Source organism: Tenrec ecaudatus, chromosome 4 (assembly GCF_050624435.1).
Source record: "Tenrec ecaudatus isolate mTenEca1 chromosome 4, mTenEca1.hap1, whole genome shotgun sequence".
Taxonomy (NCBI): Eukaryota; Metazoa; Chordata; class Mammalia; order Afrosoricida; family Tenrecidae; genus Tenrec; species Tenrec ecaudatus.
Window position 1 is genome coordinate 17,082,851 of NC_134533.1, and position 20,408 is coordinate 17,103,258.

The window sequence follows — 20,408 nt, forward strand, 5'->3', positions numbered from 1 at the left end:
CCCCTTACAGGAAGGTGGTCTCCTTCCCAGGCTTCCAGACCAAATACTCAAACTCGCTGTTATTGAGGCGATGTCCACTCAGAGAGACCAGACTTGCCCCTGTGGGTTTCTGAAGGTGTAACTCTTTACGGAGTAGAAAGCCTCATTTTCTCCTCCTCAATGGCTGGTGGTTTCGAACTGCTGACCTTGCAGTTAGCTGCCCAGCACCTAACCCACTCCACCAACCGGGCTCATCTGCCTGGATCCTATTTACTCTAAAATTTTTTTCATTGTTTATCTGAAATTTAAGTTGACCTGGGGCTTCCTGTATTTCATTTGCTAAATCTGGCAAACCTGCTGCCTGTGCCAAACAAGGAGGCTGTCTCGGATGATGTAATACAGCTCAAATGTTCTGTGATCATCTTCCTGGAGGCCTCATCCGCTAGCCGGGCATTTAGAAAGCCGGTTGCTGACATCAGAACTGCTGTTCCCAGGGACTGGCCGGTGACGGGAGCCGGAGGACATGTGTGTGCGCCACCTTGGAGGTCCTTGGGGAAGAGGAAAAAGGCTGGGCTCCAGCTGGGCCAGCCCTTCATTTCCAGCCGTCTTTGGAACCTCTGTGCTTTGGGTCAGAACCATGAGGCAGTTAAGGCACCCTCGGTACCCTGGTCTGAACAACTGCACACACATCGCCACTTCTCCATGCCCAGTGCTCGAGCTGGTAGGCCTGAGGCATCATGAGCTAGTAGATTCTGGAAAATAGGTCAGTAAGGAAAAGAGAAAATTCAAAAGCCACCTAGTCGATTCTAGCTCCTAGTAACTCTAGAGGACAAATAGAACTGTAATCTTTTTTTAAATTATTATTTTTAAAAATAATTTTACTGGGGCTCTGACAGCTCTTCTAACAGTGCATCCATCCATTGTGTCAAGCACATTTGTACATATGTTGCCATCATCCTTTTCAAAACGTTTTCTTTCTCCTTAAGCCCTTGGTATCAGCTCCTCATGTTTTTCCCTCCCTCCCTCATGGACCCCTGATAAATTATAAATTATTATTATTTTCATATCTTACACCGTCTGCTGTCTCCCTTCACCCACGTTTCTGTTATCACCCTGGGGGGATGGTGTTATACATTGGTTATTGCGAACGATTCCCTCTTTCTCCCCACCTTGCTCCCCTTTCCTCCTACCCTATGGTACCACTATTCCCACTATTATTCCTGAGGGGTTATCTGTCCTGGATCCCGTGTGTCGAGAGCTCTTATCTGTACCAGTGCACACGCTCTGGTCTAGCTGCATTTGTAGGGTAGAACTGGGGTCATGCTAGTGGGGGTGGGGGGAGCTTTAAAGACCTAGAGGAATGTTGTGTGTTTCATTGGTGCTATGCTGCACCCTGACTGACTTGTTCCTTCCTTGTGACCCTTCTGTGAGGGATGTCCAGTTGTCTACAAAAGGGCTTTGGGTCTCCACTCTGTCCCCCCTCCTTTGCATCAATAAGATTGTTTGTTTGGGGTCTTTTGCTTGATACATGATCTTGTTGACACCTCATGATCACACAGTCGTGTGCTTCTCCCATATGGGCTTTGTAGCTTCTCTGCTAGATGGCCCTTTGTTTATCTTCAAACCTTTAAGACTCCAGACACTGTTATCTTTTAATAGCTGGGCACCATCAGCTTTCTTCACCGTGTTTTGCTTATGTACCCATTTTGTCTTCAGCAATCGTGTCGGGAAGGTGAGAATCACAGAATGCCAGGTTATTAGAACCAAGTATAGACCTGTAATCTTTACTGGAGTAGAAAGTCTCATCTTTCTCCTGAGAAGTGACTGGTGGTTTTGAACTGCTGACCTTGAGGGCAGAAGCCTAATGCTATGCCATCAAGCCTCCTTTAAACAAAGAGAAGATGTGAAAAGTAGATGAGCTGGCACTGGGGAAAGTGCTTGCCATTCATCCTCTCACTGATTCTCAATACACGATGAGACAGGTACTCACAGTAGTCTTACTTTAAATTTTACAAAGAGGTTCTGAGAAATGATTTGATTCATTCAAGATTACATAGTTAGCACATGACAAAAGCCAGCACTTGGACTCAGTTTGTTCATTGCCATTGAGTTGATGCTAACTCCTGATGACCTTGTGTGTCACAGGACAACCTCATGCCATTCCAGACCATCTTCATGGACATTGACATGTTTGAGCCCATTGAGGCTATACTGTCAATGAGACCCCTGTGGGTTTCCCTTGTTTGACAGATCCTTTATCAAACAGGATGCCCTTTAATGCATTTCTTGATTTTCTGAGGACGTGTCCAAAGTAACTGAGCAGAAGCCTCATCAGCCTCTCTTCCGATGGCAATCTGGTTGTATTCCAAATAAGATTTGTTCATTCTTCTGGCAAAATATCCAATATTCCCCACAATCCTCACAATGTAAAGGCAACCATCTTTCTTTTGTCTTTGGTTTTCAATTGTCTGGCTTTCTCATGCATATGAGGCCATTGAAAAGATGCCCCCACCCCAAGATTCCCCTCTTGGGTCATTTGACCCCAAACTTTGCATTAACATATAGGAGGTGTGCATCCTGTGCTTCATTTTTGGAAGCATCTTTGGACTGGTACACATCTGGAGTTAACCTGAAGCAGGCTACAGAGAGAACATTCTTTGTCCAGATGCAGGTGCCTGATGCTTTATGGACCAAATTCTCAGCTGGACAAGTCCTACTGGAGAAGCTCTCCCAGATGGTGACCCCTGTTGGTGTGGTGGTTATGCGTTGGGCTTCGACCCATATGATCGGCAGTTCTAAGCCATCAGCAGCTCCTTGGGAGAAAGACTAGGCTTTGTACGCCTGTAAACAGTTACAGTCTTGGAGACCCAAAGGGGGTCACTGAGAGTCACCACTGAGTCTCAGTGTGAGTCACCACTGAGTCCATGGCAGTGAGTTTGGTCTGGGTTTGGTGGGTCTATCTGGGTGCAACCACCTTAGTTCTCTGGCGCAAATGTCTTTAAAAAACAAACATCAATACCACCCCAGCTGATGTCAAGTCAATGCCATGTGGTGCAGGGCAGACCGCTCCATACAGGTTTTATGGCCATGGCCTTTGGGAGCAGCTCACAAGTCCTCTTCTAGCTAGGCTTGATGAGGAGCCTAGCAGGTAACCATTTGTGTCACCCAAGACTTGTAACTGTCTCTTCAGATGAATATATTAAAGGGTTTCTCAGCTTCGTGGAAAATTGGATGAAATGGGAGCTGAAGATTTCTTCACCGAAGGTCCCAGACACTTTTCTCGAATGTTCATCGTCTGAGGTTACAGCATTTCTCAGTGGTACCTGTGTTCAGATAGATGTATCATCAGAATAGGGCTGTGAATTCAAGCCCTCTTCCACGGGGGCAGGTCGGGGGTCTCTCGGCTGCAAGGACCTTCCTGTTTGACCAGTGAGGTGGGACAAGTTCACAGGTACCCTCTCCTCCCATGTTGTGCCTTTCTTGCTGTTGGATAAGGTTCAGATTCTCGTTAATCCTCCTCCTGTACTCCCAAATTCCCTCAGGCCTTTCGCATGGGTCCTGAGACAGAGGGTACAAGTTTGAGTGGCTTTACCTTCGATCACAATCTACCACCTGTAGTTCCTCTTGTTAAGAAAAAAAAAAATCTCCAACTCTTAGAAAGAAGGCTGAAGAATCAGGGACACCAGAGTTGACCCGATGGCAGTATTTTTTGTTTTGTTCCCTTTTGTTTTAGAGAACCTCTCAGAACACAGGCAATGAGTGAAGCAGCCTCATTTCCCCGGCTCCCAAACCGGTCCCACTGTAGTCCGGGAGAGAAGACGATTGAGTACAACCGAAGAATGCCTTGGGCGTCAGGGCTCCATCTTCTCTCAGGAGCTCAGGTTGAGAACACCACCCTGCTGTTGTTGTTGTTAGATGCTATTGAGTAGGTTCCAACTCATAGAGACCTCCTGTACAACAGAACGAAACACCGCCCAGTCCGGCACCATCCTCCCAATTACCCCCAATTCAATGTGTCATTTGATCTTTTGAGTGCTGCTTCCATGAGCTTTGATTATGAATCCAAGCAAGACAAAATCCTTGCCAACCTCAAGCTTTTCTCCACTGATCATGCTGTTCCCAGTTATGAGGATTCTGGTCTTTCCATTGAGTTGTAATCCATATTGAAGGCTGCAATCCTTGATCTTCACAGCAAGTCCTTCAAGTCCTCTGCATTTCAGCCAGCGAGACTGTATCATCTGCAGCATCACGGGTTGTCAATCAGCCTTCCTCTAATGCTGACACTACGTTCTTCTTCATACAATCCAGCTTCTCTGATGATGTGCTCAGCATAAGAGTACACAACAACCCTGACTCACGCCTTTCCTGCCTTTTGACCATGCAGCATTCCCTTGTTCCATTTACACAACTACCTTTGGATCCATGTACAGGTTCTGCATGGATACAACGAAGTGTTCTGGAATGCCAGTTCTTCTCAAAAGTATCCACAGTTTGTTGTGATCCACACAGCTGAATGCCTTTGGCATAGTCAGTAAAATACAGGTAAACATCTTTCTGGTTTCCTGTTTTCAGCAAGATCCAACAACATCATTAATAATATCCTTTGTTCTATATCCTCTTCTCAATCCAGCCTGAACCTCTGGCAGCTCCCTGTCAATGGACGGCTGTAACGGCTGGTGGATGATCTTCAGCAAAATTTCATTTGCATATGATATCGATGAAGTTGTTCTATTAATTTACACATTCTGTTGAGTCACCTTTTTTGTTAATTGGGTGAATATATGAATCTCTGCCATAGAGACTCTATAAAGTCAGATGTCAACATGGCAAAAATGAATATGAATGGATCTTTATAGAGATGTGAGTGACATCTGTTTGGAAGAGATGATCTTTCCATTTTGTGGCTCTTTGGGACATTAGGCAGATTTGTATTAGAGCATTCTCTTTTTCACTGAGCAGACACACACACACACGTTTCTTGCATCATCCTTTGTCATTCTGATGGTTGTGTCGTGAATATTTTCACTGTGTATTTAATCTGAGAATGATGTTGCTAATATTTTGGTATTACCCTTTTGTGGGGTTACTGGTGTTTTGTAACTAAAAATATGGACCCCCGCCTGAACTGTGTCTCATGGTTACTGCAAACATAATTCTAAGGAGGCCCAGTGGCACAATGGTTAAATGTACGCCTGTTAACCGACAGATTGGTGGTTCAAATCCATGTAGTGATTCCACAGAAGAGAGAAATGGTGATCTGCTTCTATAAACAATATAGCCCGTGGAATAGTTCTGCTTTGTCACACAGCATTGCTGTGGGCCAGAGTTGAGCCTATGGCTACCAACGACACTACCTAGGCCTCTCTGGGGTCATAAGTGTGGGGGCTGGTGATTCCTGCTCCCCCTACTCCTCTGTTATCCCCACCCATTGCCTTTCTCATCAACCCTGACCTGTGTGTACTTCTTTCATGCTCAGCTCTCCAGGGACTGAGCCTTCAGTGAACCTCATTAGTGAGTCCTCCACAGCCAATTCGTTCCTCTTTCTTTTTTGTTAGTAGGAGGAGGTGGTAGGAATGAGAGGCAAAGATAGGATTAGTCTAAATAACTGTTGAGACAGCCACACTTCAAATCCTAGACACGTCCACTGGAAGATCCTGGAAGACCTAGGGAAACACAACTTTACCAAGTAGAATAGAAAGAGTCGATGACTCCTTCTGGGCTTATTTCCCAGCTGGTGCCAATGATTAAGTGTGGGCTGCTAGCCAGAAAGCTGGAGGCTCACCAACCCGGAGGAGGTGCCACCCCGAGGCACCTTGGAAGCCAGGTCTAGTGATCGGCTTCTGGCAGGTCACAACCTTGAAAATCCCATGAATCAATTCTACTCTGCACAAATGGGTAACCATGGGTCGCAACGATAGCTTAAACTATGGATTTGTTCCATAGGCTTATCGATTTTCTCTTTCTAAGAGAAGATTCTTTCAAAGGTACCACTATGGTGTCGTACATGGGTGTTGTAAACATTTAAAAACCGATCAGATATTTATAAAAGTCTAAATTATCCTATGGATACTGGCTGTTAGTAGATCCAAGTCTTATCCTTCCTGACCCTCTTCTCCATTGATAAAAGCACCTGTCCCCTACCCTCAGCACGGAATTGTCACCTTTCCCTGATTTCTTTTCTCACTTAACAAAGTACTGTGACATTGGCCATGCCATTGCAGATGGTTGTATCCATTTCATTCTTTTTCAAAAACACTCACTCCCATCCAGTCAATTCTGACTCACTGCCACCCTGTGGACATAGGAGTGCCACCCCAGGGGTGTGGGGTGAGGGGTGGTTTCTGAGGCTATAAATCTTGGTGGAAGGAGAAAGCCTCATCTTTTTTCCCTCTGAGTGGCTGGTAGATTCAAACTGCTGACCTTGTAGTTAGCAGCCCAATGCATAACCCACTGTGCCACCAGGGCTCCTTTCATTCCAATGCTCTTGTTAGATGCTATCGAGTTGGTTCCAAGTGGTCCTATGTACGAAGCACTTCCTGGTCCTGCACCATCCTCACAAATCTTCCTATGTCTCAGCCCACTGCTGCAGCCGCTGTGTCAATCCATCTGGTCCAGGGCCTTCCTCTTGTGTTGCTAACCCTCTCCCTCACCAAGTATGATGTCCTTCTCCAGGGACTGGTCTCTCCTGACACCAGGGCCAAAGCACACGAAGACTCTCACAGTGGCATAGAATTTCTTTGTACAGGTGTACGTGGCTTAGTTCCCAGACTGACCCACGGACTGCATGCGGGTTCCAGAATGCTCCCTCCTGCCTGCCAACATTAGCACCCCTTACTCAGTGGCTCTCTTGATTTCACTGCCATGTTTCTGGTCCAACCTTTGGCTCTAACACTGTGCTACCACCTTGGCTAGAAAACACAAGGCCAGATGATTTACACAGCCTTGAGTTAATTCCTCTTCAAGATGAGAAGCCTCGTTTTGACTTCCAGACACCGGCCCTACTCAAACTAAACCTCCTATCATCAAACGGATTCCATCTCACAGTGACCCTGTCGGGCAGAGTAGTACTACCCCTGGGTGTCTCCTAGGCTCTAAGTCTTTATGGGAGCACACAGCCTCATCTTTCTCTTTCAGGGCAGCTGGTAGGTTTGAACCGCTGACCAGCTCAAAACCCACTATCCCACCAGGCCTCCTTGGTCACTGCTTCAGTCCCAGGAAATCCAGTCAGCCTATTCCTGATGGAAGACAGAGAGGTAGCATCCTAGCCCTGCCCAACTGGAAGGTCCCTGAGTCACTTGCTCAGTTAAGGGTTTCTCGTTGCTTCCCCTTCTAAAATCCAACTGCTAGTGCCCCGCGTCATTGCCATCCTCTGAGCAGTTGGCCTGCCTCATGTCCGCCCTGTGCACAATGAAACTGAATGCCGCCGGTCCTGGGCATCAGGCCGATGTGACCTGAAGGATTTTCACTGGCATTCTTCGTAGTCCACCTGCGCCGGGAAGGTCCCCAGGTGCCAGTCCAGCATCGCAGAAACACGCAGCCCTCCACTGACAGATGGGTGCTCACTGCGCTTGAGGTGACTGGTCGGGCATCGAACCCAGATCTCCTGGGCGAAAGGTGAGAGTTTTACCACTGCTCCACCACTTCCCTCTCTACCTCTGTCCTACAAACCTTGTAAATACCTTGTCACCCAATTCTTCCACAGTGCAGCTGGTGGATTCGAACGCTGACCTTCTCGGGACCAAGTCCAGCGGTTTAACTGCTGCACCACCAGGCCTCCTTCTGTAACACATGGCAAAATATTTAGATGGAAGGGTGGTTATCCCTCTTCTTCCCGCAGCATCGTGTGTGATTCGACGTAGTGCGGGAGCTACTCAACAAACGCTTGTGGAATGAAGGAACGTACCTTGCCTAAGGACAGAGTCCCTGTCTGGTGTAGTGGTTCACCTGCCTGGCTGATAATGGAAAGACCTGTCAGCAGTGCCTGAGAAGAAAGTCCTGATGTTCTGCTTTAGAAAAATTAGCCCTTGACATGATGGCAACCTATGTACAAATGTGTTGGATACAATTGATGTATGGGTTGTTATAAGAGCGGTCAGAGCACCCCCGAAAAATTATTTATTAATAAAAAAAATCAGCCCTTGAAAGCTGATTGAAGCACAGTTCTATGCTGACACACATGGGGTCGCATGAGCCAGAACTGACTAGCCAGCAACGGGGCTGGACTGGGAGCTGGAAGACAGCAGCTAGAGGGCAGGTCCTCCTGACGGGGGCCAGCTGAGGTGCTGGAAGTGTCCGGTTCTGTTTGCACTTCTCCTAGTAAAGACATTGAAGGTTTCCACAGGAAAAGGAGGGGAACCCAGGGCTTGGCAGGCTTGGGGAAAGCCTGGCTCGAGGCTATTGGGATGGGGAGGGGGTGGGGCAGACCCAGGCCTCAGCCTCCAATAGGACACAGCTGTCTCTAGAATTTGGGGGAGGGCTTGGTGCCTCTTGTGTGCTCTTTGTGTGTGTGTGTGTGTGCATGTGTGTCCACTCGGACCCTTTCTCAGTTCCATGGAGGTTACAGGCACCCCCGGGCTCCTGGCAGCAGCGGCAGCTGCCAGAAGTAACTGTCTGCGAGGAGAGTGGAGGAGACAATGACTTTGAGAAGGCACAGTTGGACAATTCAATCTGGGTCCTTGATGACCAGGGTCAAAGGCCTTGCTCACTCAACCGTTCGACAGCTATCTATTGAGCGGCTGCTGGGTGCCAGGTGGTGGGGCTGAAAGGCAGCTGTAGCACCAGAAAGGGAATCGGAGCCTCCCACGAGGAAGGAAGGAAGGAAAGAAGGAAGGTAGGAGGGCCTGCAGAGCCACACTGGACTGGACGCCGTCCCAGGAGCCCCGCCCACACTGGCCCCTGGCCACCACAGAAGTGATCAGGGGCCACCAGGGAGACTGACTCTCCACTTCCACTCAACCCGTGTGTTTGTATTCTCCAGAGTTCCTGTTATTCAGATGATAGGTACCATAGCGGAACCATAGAGATGGATTTTTTTTGCTCTTATGTAAATACATTCATTCATAAGAACAGAGGTACGGGCGTATGTACATATAATTATATGGCAATACATTCAGAAAGTGGATGGACTTTGGGCCTCTGCTCAAGCCCCCCCCTCAACACAGGAACACATTGTTCTCACAACCCGGCATTCTGTGATGCTCACCCTCCTGGCACGATTGCTGAAGACAAAATGGGTACATAAGCAAATGTGGTGAAGAAAGCTGATGGTGCCTGGCTATCAAAAGATATAGCATCTGGGATCCCAAAGGTCCGAAGGTAAAAAAGCAGCCATCTAGCAGAGAAGCAACAAGCCCACATGGAAGAAGCACACCAGCCTGTGTGAAGATGAGGTGTTAAAGGGATCAGGTGTCAGAAGTCCTCCCATTTCAAGAGAAGTTCACTTCAGGACAGAACTAATTTGGTGTGGCATTCTCAAGGTTGGCTTGTCATTGATCTTTTCCACCACTGGCGGATTTTATGCAAATTATTTCCGGTGCTCTTGTCTCCTCCTGCCTTGGAGCCCTGACTGGGGTTCCAGTGGCAAGCCACTAACGCCAATCAGACAGGACTTGGGAGCTGGACAGTGTCCACAATGTCTCCAGCACACTGTGGGCACTGCCTGGGACTTTGATGGTGCTGCGCTTCCAGAACTGCTTCCTGGCTCTGTCACTGGCCATGGCCCCTCTTCATCCCTCAGGCCCGAGGCCAGACACCGCAGTTTGGCTGGCTCGCCCTCACTGGCCAGCTCCTGTCCCCTGAGTGACCCTCCAGCAGTCCATGAGATGGATTTGTTGTTAGTGGACAGGAACCCCAAGATGCCAGCTACAGGGCAAAGAACTTTGGCGATTGGGTGATGGCCGAGTCATCGCCTCTCCCTCTCTCAGATCTACCCTCGATCAGCTTTCCACACCACTGCTGGTGGTGCTAGGGGTGAAGCAATTGGCGGCATAGTGCTTACGTGTTGGGGTGCTAGCCACAAATTCAGCAGTTTGAAACCCCTGCTCTGAGCGAGAAAGATGAGGCTTTCTACTCCCGCGAAGACTTCCAGTTCAAATCCAACACCCACCCAGCAGAAGATGTGCAATCTTCGTAATCCTATGGGATTGCTTTTCTATCCTGCCCTGTGGGGCTGTTAGGGGTGGAATCCATTCCATCGCAGAGTTCGGTTTGGCTTGGGATGGAGCTAAAACCAGTTCTGTAGTTTCCTTATGTTGTTAGGTGCCTTTGAGTCGGCTCTGACCCCGAGTGACCCAACGTACCACAGAATGAAACACTACCCAGTCCTGCGCCATCTCACACTTGCTCTTAGGCTGGAGCCCATTGTGGCAGTCACTGTGTCCATCCATCTGGTTCAGGGCCTTCCTCTTTTTTTGCTGCCCCTCTGCTTCACCAAGCACGCTATCCCTCTCCAGGGACTAGTCTCTCCTGCCAACATGCTCAAAGTGCGTGAGATCAAGTCCCGCCATCGTTGTTTCTAAGGAGCATTCTGGCTGTACTTCTTCCATTACGGTTTTGTTTCTTCTTTTGGCAGTCCAGGGTGCTGCCAATATTCCTTCTCCAGCATCATAGTTCAAATGCGTCGATTCCTCTTCTGACTGCCCTATTCAGTGACCAACCTTCACATGCCAATGAGGTGACTGAAAATATCATGGCCGGGTCAGAGGCACCTTTGTCCTCAAAGTAACATGCTTGCTTTTCAATACTTTACAGAGGTCTCGTGCAGCAGGTTTACCCAACCCAAGCATCATCTGATCTTTCGGTTGCTGCTTCCGTGAACATCGATTGTGGATACAAACAAGATGAAATCTTTGACGACATTTCTCATAATTTTCTAAAAAGTAAGAAAAAACCTCCAAACTACCAAACTCCCAAGCCTTAGAGACTCCAGGAAAGGACACTCCCACATCCCTGTGAAGATGGATAAAGCCTGAGGGTGGGGTGGGAGTAGTCATTCACTTCCAGGGTCTGTGCTGAAGGAACAGAGGCGGCTCATCACAAAACACCCCACAAACCTACCCGCCGTCATCAAGTCAATTCCAACACAGAGGGATCCTACATAGGGTTTCCAAGACTGTACGTCTTCCCAGGAACAGACAGCCTCACCTCTTTCCCCTCAGAGTGGCTGGTAGACTTGAACCGCTAACCTTGTGGTTAGTAGCCCAGCAATGCCAGAGTGCCTTCAAGGGTTGGGAAAGCCAGGCTTAGGTGTTCTGGCCACCTGATCCATAGTTTCATAGTCCTAGACCTCAGTCTCCTCCTATCCCAAATGGGCTTCTCTTTGGTCCTCTTATCATCCTACCTACACTATTAATTTCTTTCATACTTGTGACTGGTCTCCATATTGTTTACCTGAAGAACCACCCGCCCTGTCCAGGAAGTGCATTTTGATTCACAGTGACCCCATGTGTTACAGTCGTGCAATTGCCTTCCATAAGGGTTTCTTGGCTGTCATTTTTACAGATGCAATTGCCAGATCTTTCTTCTGTGCTGTCTCTGGGTGGTTAAAATTGCCAACCTTCATGTTAGTAGTCCAGTGCAAATGACCTACACTGCCAGAGAACCTTAGGTTTAGGGACACCTGGACTCTAATTCTTGACCTGGGCAAGTCAGCTCCCCCAGGGCCCACAGTTCCAACACCTGAGGACCCGAGGTACAACACAGTGAAACACTGCTCCTTCCTGCGCCATCCTCACAATGGTTGCTGTTTGCGCCTATTGTTGCAGCCAGTGTGCCACTGGATCTCGGTGAGGGTCTTCCTCTTTTTTGCTGACCCTCTATTTTACCAAGCAGAGTTCCCTTCTCCATGGATTGGGCCCTCCTGATAACATGTTCTAAGTGTGTAAGTGTAAGTCTAAGTCATGCCATTCTCCCTTCTAAGGAGCCTTCTGGCTGTCCATTCCCCAAGACAGTTTGTTGGTTCCTCTGGCAGTCCATGGTCTGTTCAATATCCTTTGCTGTTCCATGATGCTCACCTTCCCAACACAATTGCTGAAGACAAATGGGTGCCTAAGCAAATGTGGTGAAGTAAACTGATGGTACCCGGCTATCAAAAAAAGATATAGCGTCTGTAATCTTAAAGACTTGAAGGTAAACAAGCGGCCATCTAGCTCAGAAGCAACAAAGCCTACATGGAAGAAGCACACCAGCCTGTGTGATCGTGAGGTGCCGAAGGGCTCAGGTAACAGGCATCATCAGAACAAAAAATCCTATCATTGTGAATGAGGCAGAGTGCAGAGTGGAGACCCAAAGTCTTTCTGTAGGCAATTGTACATCCCTTATGGAAGGGTTGCGGGGAAGAGATGAGCCAGTCAGGATGCAGTGTAGCAACGATGAAACATACAACTTTCCTCTAGCTCCTAAATGCTTCCCCCACTATTATGATCCCAATTCTACCTTACAAATCTGGCTAGACCAAAGAACATACACTGGTACAGATAGGAACTTGAAACACAGGGAATCCAGGATGGATGATCTCTTTAGGACCAGTGGTGAGAGTGGCAATACTGGGAGGGTGGGGTGGAAAGGGGGACCTGATTGCAGGGATCTACATATAAACTCCTCCCTGGGAGACAGACAACAGAAAAGTGGGTGAAGGGAGACGTCAGACAGTGTAAGATATGACAAAATAATAATTTATAAATTATCAAGGGTTCATGAGGGAGGGGGGAGCAGGGAGGGAGGGGGAAAAATGAGGAGCTGATGCCAGAGGCTGAAGTGGAGAGCAAATGTTTTTAGAATGATGAGGGCAATGAATGTACAAATATGCTTTACACAATTGATGTATGTATGGATTGTGATTAGTTGTATGTGCTCTTAATAAAATGATTTTTAAAAATATCCTTTGCTAAACGAGATGCTTAAAAGCCCCATGGCTTTCGTCAGGTGTGCTTTAGTCCTCAAAGTGACGTCTTTGTTTTTGATTTTTTAGTGCTTTAAACCGCGCTTCAAAATCTGGTGCAACGGATTTGCCCAGTGCAGTTTGTTGCTTGATTTCCTGACTGCTGCTTCCACACCCATATGGGGTCTGTTCAATCTGTGAGAACTGGCTGAATCCCACCATTGGTTATCCTGATGCACACCTTTCCTGATGTTAAACTACTAAGCATTCCCTTGTTCTGTTTGAATGGCTGTCTGTTGGTCGATGTACTGGATCGGCATGCGCACAATTAAGTGTCCTGGAATTCACATTCTTTGAAAGGCTATCTACAAGTTGTTATGATACACCCAGTCAAATGCCTTTGCATAATCAATAAAACACAGCATGTGTCTTTCTGGTATTCTCTGCTGTCACCGAAGATCCATCTGATGTCAACAAGCACAGCCCTCTGTCTACGTCCATTGTTGTTGTTGTCGTCAGGTGCCATCAAGCCAGTTCCCACCTATAGTGATCCTGCGCACAACAGAACGAGAAGACACGGCCCGGTCCTGAGCCACCTTCACACTTGTTTCTATGCCTCAGCCCATTGTTTCAACCACTGTGTCCATCCATCTCATTGAGGTAACTTCCTCTTTTTCACTGCCCCTCCTCTTTACCAAGCATGATGCTAATTTCTCCTGCCAACATGGCCCAAGTAGGTAAAATGAAGTCGCCATCCTGACTTCTTCCTTTGTTTGTTTTTATTTTCTTTCATCCTGATTTCTAAGGAGCAGTCTGGCTATGCTGTTTCCATGACAGATCCTGTTAATAGTCCATGCTACTTTCAACATTCTTCTCCAGCATCACAGGTCAATGCATCCACATCCACAGGTTGGTTTAAAAAAGCAAACAGTCCGTACTGCCATTGACTATGGGAGAAGACAGCCGCATCTCTCTCCCTGGGAGGAGCCGGGAGACTGGGTTAGCACCCCAAGGGTTTCCTAGCAGCACTGCGTGGGACGGTTAGACAACCCTGAAAACCCAGCTGCCTTTGAGTCAACTCAAGGCAACTCCGCGAGGGTCCAAGTCAGATGATGACCCTCCATGGACTTGAACCTCCAGCCTTTCGGTTAGCAGCTGGGTGCAATAGCTATTTGCCACCCCCACCTGACCCCCAGCCCCAGGGACTTCTGGACAACGCTAGTTGATCTCAAAGTTTTCTTCCGGCTCTGGCATGAAATAGACTTGGGGCAAATGAGACTGGGACAGTCGGATTTTAGACACACGTGTGCATGTCACTCTGCAGCCAAGATTTCCAGGTACAGCTGCAGGAAGCAGACGGGGAGGTTCTCAACCTTCTCTCTGACGGGAGGGAACTTAGGCTGTGAATGGCCCAGTGGCCATGGGGCAGGAATTCCGAAGTTAAAGACCTTGGGCAAGTGACCTCGCTTCTCTCAACTGGTTTCCTCACCTATGAAATGGAGATAAAAAAATAAACGATGAGTGTGTTTAGAGTGAAGATTATTATAAACAGCACAATCTTCGTCATGCAGGCCAGGCACTCAGCACCACGCCTATCGCATCAATACGTGGGAGTTCTGACTGTTGTCATGATTACTGCTGTTATCTGACTTTTCTAGGTGCCCTGGTGGTGTAGTGGTTACGCATCGGGCTTCTTGCTAACTGTCATTGAGTCCATTCAGAGTCATCATGACAAGTTCATTTCAAAACACTTGTGGACATACGAATGTTTTCATGAAGTCCCCACGAGTGTATATTGTGTGTATATTATGTATGTAAAAGAAAAATTCACTGCCATCAAGTTGATGCTGACTCATCTTGACCCTATGGGACAGGGCAGAACTGCCCTTATGAGTTTCCAAGACTGTAACTCTTTACAGGAGTAGAAGGTCCTTTCTTCTGAGGAACAGATAGTGGTTTCGAACTGCTAACCATGCGGTGAGCAGTCCAACACAGTTAGCAACCCAGTTATTTATTGGGCTGCTAACACAGGGTCTGTAGTTCGAAACCACCAGTTGCTCCTTAGAAGGAAGACGAGTGTTTCTATTCCTATAGAGTTACATTTTCAGAAACCCACCACGTAGCGCTGTCAAATAGGGTCGCTGTGAGTCAGAAATGACTCCGTGACAATGAGTACTATGTATATGTGTGCTTACATATATACTGTGTATCTCATGTGCGTGTGACCAATTCAAGAGAGGTAGCGGTGGGGGGTGGGCTGCTGGAGCGGGCAGCCCCTTCCTCAAACAAAAACAGCAGGGAATTCTCTTCTTCCTATGGCTCCCGGAGAGCAGTCTCTGGACTGTCCTGAGAAGGGGATACCCCACAATCTCAAGTGTAACCCAGGAGGTCTGAGAGTTGACAGAGCTGCATCTTGAAAAGCCAAGTCCAGAGGCCTTTCCCTGCGGGCCCCAGTCATCTGCAAAGATGTGTGTTTCTTCTTCTCGTGGCTAGAGCACAGGGGCGGCACAGGGCCTCAGAAACTGGCGCCGAGGAAGCCTTGCAGAATGCAAGACCAAATGGCAGGGACCGGACCCAAGGGACACAAAGAGGTATGGGAAGGAGGGAAGGCAGATATTGCCCTCCTTGGGAAGACGGAGGCCTGGGTGATACAAAAGCTTGGCTGTTAACTGAAAGGTCAGAAGTTTGAGTCCACTCAGAGGTGCCTTGCACAAAAAAGTTTGGTTATCTACTTCCCAGAGGAGCCCGGGGTTTCAGTGGGTTATGTGGTGGGTGGCTGACCGCCAGGTCTGAAGTTTGAAACCACCAGCTGAGCCTCTGGAGAAAGCTGAGGCTTTCTACTCCTATAAAGAGTTACCGTCTCAGAAGCCCACGGGTCTGTCCTGTCCTAGAGGGTGACTATGAGTCAGAATGGACTCGATGGCAGTGAGTTATCTACTGCCCCCCCAAATCAGCTCTTGAAAACCCAGCGGAACCCCGTTTACTCAGACGCACATGGAGTTGGAATTGCCTTGAGTCCGAGTCACTATGGGTTTTATACCCACATTGTCAGTCACAGTCAGGCCACTGCCCCAAGGGTATAAGCTCAGGAGTGTCTGTTCTTCCTACCCAGGATCCCCTGGGCAGGCCCTTGGCATCATTTCGATGATGGTATTATTATGCTAACAATCTCAATGACTCTTCATTCTATGTTCTTTATAACTGCCAGTTCAGGCTTTCTCATGTTGGCCCCTGAGATGTGCACTATTATTAGCCCCATTTTACAGATGAGAAAACAGAGACACAGACCATTTAAGTACTTTGTCCAAGGTCATCCCTCCGATAATGGTGGCACTGGCATTCCAACCTGATTGTTTAGATCTTGGGCTTATAATTTTCCAAGCCCCTCCGCTTCCATGAGCTTAAATCCTCCTGGTCTTGGGAGACAGGTAGGTCCATTATGAGGTCACTAGACAGGTCTCATGGCCCATGCAAAACCATACCATCTCTGTGTGGAAGCAGCACCCCCTGGCTTCCGGTCCAGGGCTTGTTCTGGCAACATAAGTCTGCATGGAACAAGGACATGTGTGTGCATTTGAGCTGTGTGGGAGCTTAGGACCTGTCTCAGGATGGAATTGAATCCATAACTCTGGGCATTCTCTCTCTCTTGCGCACTTGTAGGCAGGCTGAGGCCTGCAGTAACAGCCTGGATCTTTCTGGAATAGACAGGAAGGTGCAGCAAGGAGGTGCACAGAAACCTTTGCTCCACCTGACTGAGTTGCTTTCAGTTTTTCTATCATACACTGGCATCTCCTCTGTAATCCGGCTACGCCCTCTTCCAAGTACACACTCACTCCAGCTAACTCATCAAGTGTCATAACCCACTTGGATTTATAGCTCTTCCAGGAAAGCGTGACTTTCTGCCTGAGCCTCGGTAGGGTGACCCCTCATTGCCTCTCTGAGCTCATCCCACCAGACGACTCCCTCTCTCTCACGGTCCCCTCTGGGCATGAAACACAGGGATGGATTCCTATTCCTGCCCCTAGAGTCTGAGGGTAGAGACCTCTCATGGTGCTGTCCTTTCTAAGAACCATGTCTGGCCCATGAGAGGTCAAACAAACTGCCCCTGTGGGTTTCTGAGGCTGTACCTCTTTAAGGCCCCATCTTTCTCCCTCAGGGTGGCTGGTAGCTTTTAACCACTGACCCTGCAGTTAGCAGCCTGCCCAAATTGTAGCCTACTGCGCCACAGCAGGCCCTGAGCCTTCAGGGCTTGTTAAGGTTGCTGGTTCAGAAGCTCCGCAGGAGAAAGGCCTGGCAATCTGCTCCTGTAAAGGTTAGTCTAGACAATCCCAGGGAGCAGATCTCCTCGGTCACACGCAAGCACTGTGAGTCGAAATCAACTCAGAGGGACCTAACAACGGCTGAGATGGACCACACATGGGTTGAAATGCCAGCCCCTACAGACTTACGCTTTCTCATCATCAGCGCAGTCTCCTTGCATTAGGGGATTATGGACCCGTGTCGCCAATCTCTGCCATACAGAAGATACCCAACCCCAGTTCACTGCATTCAACAGGATGGCTCAGCCTGCCAACACATCCCATATCTGAGCAGAGAAGTCAGACTAAGGGAAAAAACAAGGTGCGGTATTGTTCTTGGGTGACTTGGGCCCCCAATAAGTGCTGGAGCCCTGAGCCCCACACCTGAGAAGGTAACGCTGCTTGGAATAGAGTTTTCTTGGTTATGTCAAAAAGATCGTACCTGAGTAGGGTAGGTTCTGAATCCAATCTCTTCTGAGTTACAAGTGTCCTTAGACGCAGAGAACTGGGAATGCCAGGGGGCAAGGGACAGTCACATCTACATGCGGAGGCATCAAGGACGGCTGGGGACTAGCACCGAGAGTCCCTGGTTTGGACTTTTAGCCTTCAGAATGGTGAGGAAATAAATTTTGGTTCTTTAATGTCACTGCCTGTGGTGACAGCATCATTCGGTAACTCAAACAGGTACCCCTCGCAGAAGCTGGTGCTCAAACGATGTGGATTTCCTTCCTGGGTAAGGCTGGTGAGGGGCTTGGAGTGGGAAGAAGGACTCAGCCTAAGAATTCTGAGATTCTCAGGGGCTGCTGCTCCCTGAGCTTTGGTCTGGGAGAGAGGTCCCTGTCCCTGTCCCGGTCCAGAGGGGTGGGGACAACTGGCTATTTGCAAAGGCACATAGTACTGTGGCCTGCCCATCTGACTGAGCGGAAGAGATATTTGCACCCATTCCAAAGAAAGGTGACCCAACTATAGGGCAGTATCATTGATATCATAGGCAAATAAAATTTTTCTGAGTATCATCCAACAAAGTTTGCAGCAGTCCAATGACCGGGAGCTGTCTGAGGTTCAGGATGGATTCAGAAGATGTGGAACAAGGGATACCATTACTGTTGTTAGGTGGATCTTGATGCAAAGCAGAGAATAGCAGAAAGATATTAACTTGTGTTTCATTGCCTATGCAAACACATTCGACTGTGCGGATCATAACAAACTATGGGAGACTTGAGAAGAATGAGAATTCCAGAACACTCCATTGTGCTCATGCAGAACCTGCACACGGACCAAGAGGCAGGTTTAAAGTCAGGAAAGGTGTGTGTCAGGGTTGTATCTTCTCACTGTACTTATTCGATCTGTATGCTGAGACAATCATGAGAGAAGCTGGATGTGTCAGTCCTGGTTGACGAGAGAAACAAATCCAGAGACACTCATGTGTTAAGCTGGGTTGACGAGAGAGATAAATTCATAGACACTCATATGTGTATGAGAAAGAGCTTTCTCTCCAAGAGCAATTGAATATTGAGAAAACATCCCAGCCCGGTCCAGATCAAGTCCATAAGTCCATTATTAGCCCTTATGTTCAATACCAATCTATAAAGTCCTCTTCAGACTCACAAAACACATGCAAAGACACAGAATGCAGGAAGATTATAGTCCAGTGGGTAGTAAGTTTTGTGGATCCAGTGGCATTGTAAGCATCTCAGTGCTGGCAGGGGTCTCTATGTGGTTCCTCAGGCTCAGGGCACTAGCATAGTTCCATGTGTCACTCCATGGAGGTGACACCTCCAGTGAGCTATTTATCTCCTTAGTACCTCCAAATGAGGTCATCAAGCTGCAGCCTGATTGACAGTGTAAACTCCACACCCTCACTCTGAATCTTCAAATTGACACCAGATTATGTAACTATCACAACTCATGGATATGTAACAGAGAACTTTATATATAAAAAAATTATCACTCTCTCACTCACTCTCACTCACTCTCACTGACTCACTCACTCTCACTCTCACTGACTCACAAAAAGAAAAAAAATTATGTATCAATAAAACATCCCAACCAAGTCCATAAGTTCCATATTAGCCCCTAAGCCCGATATTAGCCCATTGAATTTCTCTTCAGACTCCTGCAGCACATGCAATGATACTGAATGCAGGAAGATCACAGGCTGGCGGGTGGAAATTCCTCTGGGTCCAATGGCAGTGGCCGCATCTCCAGGGCTCTGGCTGCCATCAATGTGGCTCCATGTCGCTTAACAGGAATGTGAAGCAAAGATAGTGTGTCCTGCCTCTAGGGAGGAAGAGCAGTCCCAGAATCCTTATGAGAAGGCCATGCGCACAAAGACGGATCACCAGGCTGTGACCTGACTGATAGGCTAGACTTCACGCCTTCATTCTTATTTATAAAGTTGACATGAACTTGTACAACTACTACACTGGATTATATGAAAAAGAATGTAGCATAAGAACTGGGGAAAAATACACACACAAAAAAAAGAACTGGGGAAAGGCTTATTAACAACTTGCAATATGCAGATAACACACTCTTGCTTAAATCGAAGAGGACTTGAAGCACTTGATGAAAATCAAGGATTGCAGCCTTTGGTCTGAATTAAAACTCCATAAAAAGAAAACCAAAATCCTCACAACTAGACTAATAGGTAAGATCATGATAAATGGACACGGGGTTGAAGTTGTCAAGAACTTAGTTTTGCTTGGACACAAAGCAATGCTCAGGGAAGCAGCAGTCAAAAGAGCAAATGATGAATTGCATTGGGTCAATCTGCTGCACAAGATCTCTTTCAAGTGTTGAAAAGCAAGGACGGAACTTTGAGTACTAAAGTATGCCTGACCCAAGTCCTGGTATTTTCAATCGCTCCACGCATGTGAAAGTTGGACTTTGAATAAGGCAGATTGAAAAAGAATCAATGCACTTGAACATGTTGGGAAAGCATATTGGAAGTACTACGGGCTGCCAAAAGAATAGATACACCTGTCTCAGAAGAGGTACAATCAGCATGCTCCGTAGAGGCTAGGATGGGGAGACTTCATCTCACCTACCTTGGACATGTTATCAGGCGAGACCAGTCCCTGGAGATGGACGTCATGCTTAGTAAAGAGGAGGTACAGCAAAACAGAGGGAAGCCCTCCTCAAGGAGATGGATTGACACACAGACTGCAACAATGGGATTAAGCACAAACAACTGCGAGGATGGTGCAGGGCAGTGTTTCCGCTTGTGGTCCACGGGGTCGCTATGAGTTGCA